The following is a 12,533-nucleotide window of genomic DNA, read 5'->3' as shown; positions in this document are numbered from 1 at the left end:
GAGCTTAGAGGGAATCAGCCTCCAGGTGATGACAGAAGATTGACAGCGGTATCATCCAACCTCGAGCTGCATTTGATGAAATTGTTGGATGGCTTCCATTGGTAAACCACCAATCAGTACTGAGGAAGGTGGCAGATAATTCTGTTTGAGCCATAGCAAATTCAACCAAACTTCTCACTGAAAAATTGTGTGCTTACCTGCTTGGGACTCTCGGTGCAAAGAAAATCTCCCTCACTTAGAATCCCTACAGTGAGAAGAAAGCCATTTTGGACCATTGAGTCCGCACCGACCACAATCCCACCCAGGCCCTATCCCCCACGTATTTACCCTGCAAGTCCCCTGACATTAAGGGACAATTTAGCATAGCCAATCCGCCTAACATTTGGACTGTGGGAAGAAACCCATGCAGACACGGGGAGAACTTGCAAATTCCACACAGTCAATGACCTGAGGCCGGAATTGAACCTGGGTCCCTGGCGCTGTGAGGCAGCAGTGCTAGCCACTGTGCCACCGTGCTGCCCGTTTGTTGCGAGTTACTTGACGTACATTTGTTAGTTCAAAATCCAGCTTCCGGCTGAAAATGGATTGTTAGAATCCAGTGTGCAAATGCAAATAAATGGAGATCGGTCTTGCCATTGTGCATTGCATAGTGAAGTTAGAGCAAAATAGTGGATTCTGGCTGGGATCTTGTGACAGACGAAGCCTTGGTCCCATTTTTTTAAGAAAATGAGGCAGAAATGAAATAAAAGCCTGTGGTTTGTAACTGTTGTCTTCAATAATTGGGTGTCTTAGGACTGCCAACTCTGGCTGGAAATATTCTGGAAGATGTCATCGCATGACTTCCTATGTTCAACTTCCCCTCCCCCAGACTCTTGTCATTGGTCACCCAGCATTTAAATCAGCATAGAGCCCCACCTTCCCAAGACTTTTCAATGTGTCTTGGTTTTGACTTATAAAATTTTGGTCACCACATCCCTTTGTCCCCACAAACTTCTATCTCATCTCCAATCAAGCTGTTTGCTCAAGTCTGTGAACATACTGTCACCTCCCGAATCCATGCCTATCTTCCCCATAGTTCCATGTTTGAATCACTCCAATCAGGTTTCCACCCTGCCAAAGTACTGAAATTACCCTAATCAAAACATATGACATCCTATGTGATGTGGCCATAGTAAATTATTCCTTTTTGTCCTTCTTGATCTGTCTACAATACTGACATCCCTGTTAACAGAAATAGGTCCTTCCTTCCACTCAATTACATGGTTAGTCATATCATCCTCTTCCAATCTTTTCATTTGGCATCCAGTTGGGTGGAACAGCATTCGCCTAGTTCTATTATCTATCTAATCATTGACAGAAAATAAACTGCAATAGCTTCTCATCCTGCTACCACACAGTTACCTCTTGAGTCTATCCTGGGCCCCCCTCCCACTTTTTATCGACATGCTTTCCTCAGTAACTTCATCCGAACATACATCATGAAGTTCCATTTTTGTATGCTGATGACGCTCAACCCCAGCATACCATCATCTCTCTTGACTCCTGCACTGTCTCTGATACAGACACTCTTGTCCGACATCCAGTACTGCACAAGAAAACATTTGCTCCAACTGAATACAGGGAACGTAGTCTTCAGTCCCTACCACAAACTCATGTTTCCTAATCACAACTCCATCCCTTTCCCTGGCAACAGTCTGACGCTAAACCAGATCATTTGCAACCTTGGTGTTATATTTGAACCAAGAACCAGTCCATCATGCAAACCAGCCTCCCATCCATTGACTCTACAGTTCCCACTGCCACAGAAAAGCAGCCAACATAATCAAGGATCCCACGCACCCTGGACAAACTCTCGTCCACCTTCTTCCATCGGGAAAAAGATATAAATTTCTCATCATCCTCATTTTTAAACCATTCCATAGTCATGCCCTCTTTGTTTCCCAACAATGCTCCAAGACCTCTGTGCTCCTCCAATTCTGGCCCCTTGCACATCCCTGATTTTATCACCACAATTGGCAACCCTCCTTTCAGCTGCCTAAGCTCCAAGTTCTGGAATTTGCTCCCTCTCTGCCACTTTACCTCTCCTCCTCTCTCCTCCTGGGCAACACGGTGGCACAATGGGTGAGCACTGCTGCCTCACAGCGCCAAGGACCCGGGTTTGATTCCTGGTTTGGGTCACTGTCTGTGCAGTGTCTGCACATTCTCCTCATGTCTGCGTGGGTTTCCTCTGGGTGCTCTGGTTTCCTCCCACAGCCCGAAAGACATGCTGGTTAGGTGCATTGGCCATGCTAAATTCTCCCTCAGTGTACCCGAACAGGGCTGGTGTGTGGCGACTAGGGGATTTTCACAGTTACTTCATTGCAGTGTTAATGTAAGCCTACTTGTGACACTAATAAATAAACTTGAAACTTTAAGATGCCTCTAAATGTCTTTGACCAAACTTTTGGTAATCTCCCTAATACCTCATTTGTGACTCAGGGCCCGAATTTACCATTTTGATTCTAAGTACTGAATCTGGGCGTGATTCAGATCCAACTTGTAAACCCTGTTCTCTGGCGCCCCCATACGCACTCAGCCTGAAAAAAAAAGCAGTGATTCTGAATCGTGCTGTACAAGCCTGTAGGCAGGGCTTATCGCGCCTGAAACGCTGCAACTCTGATCGGAGCTTTCAACTGCGCTTGCGCAGTAAAAAAAATTTGAAAAACGCTCCCCTGCCACATCGCTCGCAGGCTGCAAAAAGCAGATAAAGCGGCCTGGGAGTGATGGCCCCCACAGACATCGCCCCACCCCAACAACATAACTGTCCCCCTTATCCACCCACATCCCTCCCCGCTACCCAGACCGATCGCAACCCCCTGCCCCACGTCCCCCCTACTGATCACCCGCAGAGTAGCAGCAGACCCCCCTTCCCCCCACTGATCACCCGCAGAGTGGCAGCGGACCCCCCTGGCCCTGCTCCCCCCCACCCCCCTCCCACCAGAGATCCATTTGGTCCACCTCCCCCTCCCACCACCAGAGAACGATCCAGCCTCCCTCCGACCTCTCCCCCTCACCAGAGAAAGATCCGGCCCTCCTCTTCCTCTTCCTACCCCCACCAGAGAATGTTCTGGCCCGCCTCCCACCCCCTCCCCAACAATGATCTGAGTCAGAGAACCGCCGGAAGCTCTGAACGTACCTCTTCAGAAGCTGCAGCACCCGAAATAGACTTTTGCCGAGCATGTCTGTTTCGCGCTGAATCTGGATGGGCGAACGCGATGTTAAAGGGGGAAATGCAGGTAAGTTTGGGCGTCCAGCCCATTAGGTCGTGCCCATTTTGGGCGCAGTTCTGATCGCGTCCATTTTCGGGCCTTGGTAAAGGGGGAATCGGCGCGGGCGCAGGCGCAGATCACGCTATTCGCCTCACGCCCAACTACCAAATTTTTCACGCCTGAAAACGGGCGCAACGCAATGGTAAAATCGGGCCCTCTGTGTCAAGTTTTGTTTGATAACACTCCTTTAAGCATCTGGGACATTTTACTGTATTAAAAGATGCTATATAAATGAAAGTTCTTGCTGTTGTTGAAATGCATACATCCCTGAACTGGTCTGATTATAGACTATCGCATATCCAGCAGTGTGTTGATATAACTGTCGCACCACAAGGCTAGGATTGATTCGAGTTAAGTATGTAAGATGCACACAATTTTCAGCCCTGTATAATCTACATGAGCTCCTTTTCTTAGAAGCTATATATTTAGGCTGCGTTTCCTTATTGACTTCATGGCGTCATTGCGAGCAATGGAGTAGGCAGCGGCCACGACAGAAACAAAGGAAAATAAACTGAAATTATCGGCGAATTCTCCATTTTTGAAACTGTGTTGTGGTGGGTGGCTCCAGCGGTGCCTTTATCGCTGGTGGGATCCCACGCCAGATTCTGCACTTGGAACCCCATTAATTATGCACAGGCAAGTTCACTAAAAGGTTTGAAGGTCCAAGCACCATATTTAAAAACCAGTACAGCACACTTGTATCACTCTCTCCAGCTCACCTGTCTTCACCAGAATGTACTGGATGTCAACAACCCAGAGGCAAAAGGTGAGCAGCCTCAAGAAGTCTATTCCTCGATTCAACCACCCTACCACTGAGCTCATCACCTGCGAGGTGCTTAGGCCCCACTTGGACCTCTATCTACTGCATCCGGAGTCCTCATGCATTCCCTTCCAGAGGTAATTTTTGAAGCATAGTCATTGTAGTGATGCAGGAAACACAGCAATCTCATTTGCTCATAGGAAGCTCCCAAAAACAGCAAGGTGACAATATACCAGTTAATTTGTCTGTGATTTTCATTGAGGGATGCAGGTGGACATTCAATATGCAGGTGGACTGGGAAAGTCAAGTAGGTAGTGGATCCCAAGAAAAGGAATTTGTGGAATGTCTAAGAGATGGTTTTTGGAACAGCTTGTGACAGAGCCTACTAGGGAACAGGCAATTCTGGATTTGGTAATGTGTAATGAGGCAGACTTGATTAGGGAACCTAAGGTGAAGGAACCCTTCGGGAGCAGTGACCACAATATGATAGAACTTACCCTGCAGTTTGAGAGGGAGAAGCTGGAACCGGATGTAACGTTATTACAATTAAATAAAGGTAACTACAAAGACATGAGGGAGGGAGCTGGCCAGAATTGATTGGAAAGGGAGCCTGGCAGGGAAGACAGTGGAACAGCAATGGCAGGGGTTTTTGGGGATTATTCAGGAGGCACAACAGAAATTCGTCCCAAGGAGGAGAAAACATCTAAGGGGAGGACAAGGCATCCATGGCTGATGAGGGAAGTCAAGGACAGCATAAAAGCAAAAGAAAAAGCATACAAAGTGGCGAGGATTAGTGGGAAGCCCGAGGATTGGGAAGCCTTTAAAAGTGAGCAGAGGACAACTAAAAAAGCAATATGGGGGGGGGAGAAGATGAAATATGAGTGTAAGCTAGCTAGTAATATAAAAGAAGATAGAAAGAGTTTTTTTCAATATATAAAAGGTAAGACAGAGGCAAAAATAGACATTGGACCACTGGAAAATGAGGCTGGAGAAGTAATAATAGGAAACAAAGAAAAGGCAGAGGAACTGAATAGTTACTTTGCATCAGTCTTCATGGTGGAAGCCACCAGTGGGATGCCAGAGCTCCAGGAGAATCAGGAGGCACAGGTGAGTGCAGTGGCCATCACTAAGGAGAAGGTTCTGGGGAAACTGAAAGGTCTGAAGGTGGATAAATCACCTGGACCGGATGGACTACACCCCAGGATTCTAAAAGAGATAGTTGACGAAATTGTGGAGGCATTGGTGGTGATCTTTCAGGAATCACTGGAGGCAGGGATGGTAACAGAGGACTGGAAAGTAACTAATGTAACACTGCTGTTTAAGGAGACAGCAGACGGAAAATTATAGGCCGGTTAGCTTAACTTCGGTCATTGGCAAGATTTTAGAGTCCATTATTAAAGATGATATCGCGGAGTACTTGGAAGTGCATGATAAAATAGGACTGAGTCAGCACGGCTTCGACAAGGGGGGGATCACGTCTGACAAATCTGTTAAGAGTTCTTTGAGGAGGTAACAAGGAAGTTAGATAAAGGAGAACTAGTGGATGTGATTTATTTAGATTTCCAGAAAGCCTTTGACAGGGTGCTGCATAGGAGACTGTTACATAAGTTAAGAGCCCACGGTGTTAAGGGTAAGATCCTGGCATAAATAGAGGATTGGCTGACTGGCAGAAGGCAGAGAGTGGGGATAAAGGGGTCTTTTTCAGGATGGCAGCCAGTGACTAGTGGTGTGCCTCGGGGGTCGGTGCTAGGACCACAACTTTTCACAATATACATTAACGATTTGGAAAAAGGAACTGAAGGCACTGTTGCTAAGTTTGCAGATGATACAAAGATATGTAGAGGGACAGGTATTGAGGAAGCAGGGGGGCTGCAGAAAGACTTGAACAGGTTAGGAGAGTGGGCAAGAAGTGGCAGATGGAATATAATGTGGAAAAGTGTGAGGTTATGCACTTTGGAAGGAGGAATGGAGGCATGGACTTTTCTAAATGGGGAAATGCTTAGGAAATCAGAAGCACAAAGGGACTTGGGAGTCATTGTTCAAGATTCTCTTAAAGTTAACATGCAGGTTCAGTCGGCAGTTGGGAAGGCAATGCAATGTTAATATTCATGTCGAGAAGGCGAGGATACAAGAGCAGGGATGTCCTTCTGAGGCTGTATTAGGTCCTGGTCAGACCCCATTTTGAGTATTGTGAGCAGTTTGGGCCCCGTATCAAAGGAAGGATGTGCTGGCCTTGGAAAGGGTTTAGAGGAGGTTCACAAGAATGATTCCTGGAATGAAGAGCTTGTCGTATGAGGAACCGTTGAGGACTCTGGGTCTGTACTCATTGGAGTTTAGAAGGATGGGGAGGTGGATCTTATTGAAACTTACAGGATACTGCGAGGCCTAGATAGAGTGGACGTGGAGAGGATGTTTCCACTAGTAGGAAAAACTAGAACCAGAGGGCACAACCTCAGGCTAAAGGGACGATCCTTTAAAACAGAGATGATGAGGAATTTCTTCATCCAGAGAGTGGTGAATCTGTGGAACTCTTAGCAGAGGTTGTGGAGGCCAGACCATTGAGTGTCTTTAAGACAGAAATAGATAGGTTCTTGATTAATAAGGGGACCAAGGGTTATGGGGATGAGAGAAATATCAGCCATGATTGAATGGCAGAGCAGACTCAATGGGCCATGTGGCCTAATTCTGCTCCTATGTCTTATGGATGCATGTGCCTGTTACTAGTGGGGTAACACAAAGATCAGTGCTTGGGTCCCAGCTATTCACAATCTACATCAAAGAGGGGCTTCCAAGGATCTCCACCCTTTCACCGTGCTCCAGATATGGTCTCACTAATGTCCTGTGATATTGTCACGGTATCCCAATGCCGCAACACAACATGTAGTAAACTTAACTCTGATCTTTAGACTCATGATAAATGTCTGTCCCTTACCAGACCCATTGTCTGGGATAGTTCCAGCCCTTTGGAAAGTAGCTGTATACCCATAGCGTTCACAGTCTCACTATTGTTGGGCTCAGAAAGCTGTCCTGGTCCAGTGAGCGGATGTTGTTCAACCGGGGTGACATGTGGACTGGGGGGGGGGAGAGAGGTGGGAGGATGGGGTCATGGAACCAGAGATGTTTGGGTTGTCTGTAAGGGGTGTGTGAGGAGGCAGGCGATTGTGCCGGAGTGATCCTAAAAAGGTAACTACACAAATAGTGGATTCATTGATTGTAATTTGCCAAAAATCCTCAGATTCTAAAGAAGTATCAGAGGATTGGAAAACTGCCAATGTGACACTGCTATTCAAAAAGGGAAGGAGGCAAAAAGCGGGTAACTGTAGGCCGATTAGCCTAACATGTATTGTTGGAAAAATGTTGGAATCAATTACGAAGGAAGTAACGGGGCACATTTGGAAAATCATAGTCTATTCAAGCTGAGTCAACATGGATTCGTGAAAGGGAAATCATGTCTGAAGAATTTATTAGAGTTTTTTGAGAAGGTCTAAAGCAGTGTGGATAGAGGGGAACCAGTAGATGTGTTGTATTTGGACTTCCAGAAGGCATTTGACAAGGTACCTCACAGGTGGTTGAGTCCATGGTGTTGGAGGTAATATATTAGCATCGATAGAGAATTGCCTAATGGGCAGGAAACAGCGATGGGGATAAAGGGTTCTTTTTCAGGCTGGCAACCTGTAACCAGTGGGGTTCCACAGGATCAGTGCTGGCACCACAACTGTTTATAATATATATTAATATATAGAGTGCAGAAAAGATTTACTAGGATGCTACCAGGACTTGATGGATTGAGTTATAAAGAGAGTTTGGATAGACTGGGACTTTTTTCTCTGGAGCGTAGGAGGCTGAGAGGTGATCTTATAGAGGTCTATAAAATAATGAGGGGCGTAGATCAGATAGATAGTCATTATCTTTTCCCAAAGGTAGGGGAGTCTAAAACTAGAGGGCATAGGTTTAAGATGAGAGGGGAGAGATATAAAAGTGTCCAGAGGGGCAATTTTTTCACACAGAGGATGGTGAGTGTCTGGAACAAGCTGCCAGAGGTAGTCGTAGAGGCGGGTACAATTTTGTCTTTTAAAAAGCATTTAGATAGTTACATGGGTACGATGGATATAGAGGGATATGGACCAAATGCGGGCAATTGGGATTAGCTTAGGGTTTAAAAAAAAAAGGGCGGCATGGACAAGTTGGGCCGAAGGGCCTGTTTCCATGCTGTAAACCTCTATGACTATGAATAAATATAGCACCCACTGACACCCCAAAGCGGTCCTCAGGCATCTAAGTACTTTTGAAGTGCAGTCATTGTTGGAACTTGGGGAAATTCAACACCAATCTGTGCATGGTAAGGTCATGGAAAACACAATGAAATGAAATCACAGGTTAATATACTTCTGGGGATGTGTTTACAAAGATAGCTCCTTGGGGTGGCACAGTGGTTAGCACTGCAGCCTCATAGCGTCAGGGACCCAGGTTTAATTCCCGGCTTGGGTCACTGTGTGGAGTCTGCACCTTTTCCCCATGTCTGCGTGGGTTTCCTTCGGGTGCTCTGGTTTCCTCCCACAGTCTGAAAGATGTGCGGGTTAGGTGCATTGACCATGCTAAATTCTCCCTCAGTGTACCCGAACAGGCGCCGGAGTGTGGCGACTAGGGGATTTTCACAGTAACTTCATTGCAGTGTGAATGTAAGCCTTACTTGTGACACTAATAAATAAACACTTACTTAGAAAGTGACATGGGATCATTTAGGTCCACTTGACATTGAGAGGGTGGGTGATACCTTGGTTCAATGTCTCACCTGAAAGGCAATAGGAATTATGTGCTGAAGCCTCTGGACCTTGGGTTGAAGTTGGTGAATAAAGATACACAAATATATATATATATATAAAGTATCAAGTTAATGAATGTTTCAATGCATTCGCATCACTGAAATGGTCCGAATCGGGGGGAATCATGCCCAGAAAGTTGCATTATTCGCTGGAGGACCTCCAGGCCTGCTGGGGGCGCTGCTTTCCCTTGAACGCGTTGCGCGCGCCCAACCGTTACCAGCGGGTTACCCCAGCCCCGCGCGCCCTCGCCGCGCCCCCTCCCCGCGCGCCCGCGCCACGCCCCCTCCCCGTGCGCCCGCGCCACGCCCCCCGGCGGTTAGGGAGCGACACGTCATCAGTGTGGGCCAGCCTGCGCTGATTGGCCGAGAGCCGGAGCGGTGAAATCTGATCAAGAAAAGGGTCGCCACTGGAGAGAGAGAGAGAGAGAGAAAGGGAGGAGAGAAGTGAGTGAGGTAAGGAGAGGTAGAGTACATATCCATATCTGCAGCATACAGTGACTGGGCTCCATTGAACTTACCCAAAGATGGAGTCGGTCTGAGCGAGCGCGGTGAGAATCCTGTCTCCAACATTACACCTACTGACTGCTCCTCACATTCAACATGGACCATTGCTTTACACAGCTGGAAACCCCCGGCAACATCATCCAACAATAAGATGGGAGGCATTCTGATTCAAGCGCCTGCCACTTTATTATTATTTGATTATTTTTCCCCCTATTGTTACCTATTACTGTTTGGAAGCTGTTTATTTGGTGATATCCTGAAATGACATCTTCACTGTGAGATCACACTGCCTTGTGTCCTCATAAAGTAATTGTAGCCCATCCCCCCACAATAGGGGGGAGGGGGGGGTCCTTACGCAAAAAATTATCTCTGCTGTTACACTTTACAAGTGAAAATACTGTCAGATTGTGATCTTGCAGCTGCTGTTACTGTGGCCATTATCCTATTCCATGGTTGACCCTAAATTTCCTGAAAGCTGACACTCAAAGCGCTACACTGCTGGTGATTACATCTTTCAGATAAGATGTTAAGCCAAGCCTATCCTTGCCATATCGATGTAAAAGATCCAAAGAAAATATTTCAAAGAGAAGCAGGGAAGCTATACCCCTGTCCCATCCAATATTTAGCCCACCAATCAACTGTTGCCCGTGGGTACCCCTGACCCATGCGCCCACAAAGAAACAGATTACCTGGTCATGATCACATTGCTGTTTGTGGGAACTTACTGTGCAAGTTGGCTCCTGTGTTTCCTACATTACAACAGTGACTACAGTTCAAAACTATTTCATTGAAATACAAGCAGGAGTGGATCATATGGTCCCAGGCCTGTTCTGCCATTCACTGTGCTTATAGCTGATCTTGGTCTTCAACTCCATTTTCCCGCCTGCTCCCTATATCCCTTAATTTCCTGAGAGACCAAAAATCAGTCCATCCCAGCCTTGAATATATTCAACGATGTAGCATCCACAACCCTCTGGGGAAAAGAATTCCAAAGATTCTCATGACCTTTTAAGTAAATACATTTCTGCTCATCTCAGTCCTAAATGATTGGCCCCTTGTCCTGAGACTGTACCCCTGTGTGTAGATTCCACAACTAGTGGAAGCAACCCCTTCGTGTCAACTCTATCAAGCCCCTTCAGAATTTTCAAGGTTTCAATGAGATTGCCTATAATTCTTCTGAACTCCAGAGAATATAAGCCTAATATACTTGGCCTCATTATAAGGCAATCCATCATCCCAGGCCTGATCCAGTGAACCTTGCTGTACCACCTCAATGCAACTATATCCTTTCTTAAATATGGAGATGAATACTGCAAACTGTACTCCAGATGCAATCTCAACAAAATCCTGTACAACCAGAGCAAAACCTTTTTATTCTGTACTCCAATCCCCTTGCAATAATGGTCAAGGTGGCATTTTGCCCCCTAATACTTACTGTGCCTGCATTTTAACTTTCTGCATTTCTTGAGCACACCCAAGTCTCTTTGTACATCAACAGGTAGAAGTTCCACACTTTTTTTTAAATTCTCCAATTCATTACAATCCATCTGCCACTAAGTTGCCCACTTACTTAACTTGTCTATAACTCTTTGCAGTCTCTCAATGTCCTTCCCACCTAGCTTGATATCATCAGCAAACTTTGATACATTACTCTGAGGGCCCACCACTGATCCATGCAGCACTCCACTATTCCCTGCCTGCCAACTTGAAAAAGCACCATATATGCCCATTGTCTGCTTTTTATCTGTTAACCAATCCTCTATCCATGCGAAAATATTGAGCTCTTATCTTGCCAATAGCTTTTCGAATGGTACCTTATCAAACTATTTTGGAAATCCAAATATACTATATTTGCTGGTTCTCCTTTATCTACTCTTATTAGTTACATCCTCAGAAAACTCATTGTGTTCTGCTACTTTTCTGACAAAATTTGCCAAACAAGATTTCCCTTTCGTCAACTTGTCAACTTGTTCGAATCATACTATGTTTTTCTAAGTGCATTATTAAGACTTCCTTAATAACAGATTCCAACATTTTCCCAACAGAGGAAATGTGAGGGTAACTGGCTTGTAGTTTATTATTTCCTCTCCCTCCTTTCTTGAAAAGCATGATAACATTTTCCAATTTCCAATCTAATGGACACAGTTCCCAAATATAAGGAATTTTGGAAAATTGTAGTAAGCTCCCCCACAATTTATGCAGCTATCTCTTTTAGGACTCTAGGATTTAAGCCATCAGATTTTAGTCCATTTTGTTTCTCCAAAATTTTTGTTCGGCTGATATTAATGTTCTTAATTTCTTCTCTCTTTTGTGCCCCTAGATTGCTATCTACTTTCTTGTCTACGTATGAAACTTATGTCCTGTATTGTGAATACAAGCAAAATATTTGTTTTTGCAATTTCTGCACTCAATGATAATGTCTCCTTTTTCTGTTTCTTAGGGACCAATATTTATGTTAGCTACTCTCTTTTTATAACTTTTAAATGTTCTGACAACTTGTCTTTATATTTCTGACTAGTTAACTTGTATTCTTTTTTTTCCCCTTTTATCAACATTTTGGTGGTTCTTTGCTTGTTTCTGAAACACTTTAATCCTTTGACTTGCTGCTTTTTTTTGCAACATTTTAAGCCTCTTTTAATCTAAGACATGGTTGAGTCTTTATTGGGAACCCTTGGGGCTTTTGGATTTCAGATCATTTTGGTCTTCAGGTCTGCATATAGGCCAAGGCCTACTTGTATTATAATGACCACAGTCTAGGCTAGCTATAGCTTAAATTAAATAAAACGACGAGGAAGTAAGATGTACCACTAAAAAATACATACAGGGTACTTGTAATAAGTTGTGGCGCCATCTGCCATTCAGCTTGTAGGAGAGTTCTCGCAAGATAAACAGTGTAGACAAAAATCACACAGTAATCAGTGCAGATAAACCACGTCCGGTTAGCGGAGTTCATGTTGGCTCGGGTCACAATCCTTTCACGCCAAATGTCAGTTATGGTCAGTGAGGTTTGGGCCACAGACTTTCCATGCTAAAAATGTGGTTATTGGATGTGTTTGGTTTTTGAATTTATGGATAAAGGATACCCAACCTGTACTATCCTTAACTTCCTGAGTGAGCCACAGATGAGTCTTTCTTGCTG

At 45.1% G+C, this 12,533-nt stretch overlaps 1 protein-coding gene across 6 annotated transcripts in view; it reads left to right on the top strand.

Moving 5' to 3' along the window:
* The first annotated feature begins 9,202 nt into the window (after nucleotides 1-9,202).
* Nucleotides 9,203-12,533, top strand: part of odr4 (odr-4 GPCR localization factor homolog) — a 97,813-nt gene continuing 94,482 nt past the window's right edge. The window contains exon 1 of one of the 6 annotated variants that reach the window (XM_078218343.1): nucleotides 9,203-9,343. The gene's annotated coding sequence lies outside the window, so the exon portion shown is untranslated. The remainder of the gene's footprint in view (nucleotides 9,344-12,533) is intronic. The other 5 variants (XM_078218344.1, XM_078218346.1, XM_078218348.1 and 2 more) reach the window with 5 other exon arrangements.

The sequence above is a fragment of the Mustelus asterias genome, chromosome 8 (genome assembly GCF_964213995.1).
Source record: "Mustelus asterias chromosome 8, sMusAst1.hap1.1, whole genome shotgun sequence".
Classification (NCBI taxonomy): domain Eukaryota; kingdom Metazoa; phylum Chordata; class Chondrichthyes; order Carcharhiniformes; family Triakidae; genus Mustelus; species Mustelus asterias.
Note: the sequence above shows the minus strand (reverse complement) of the source record. Positions and strands in the feature narration are given on the sequence as shown.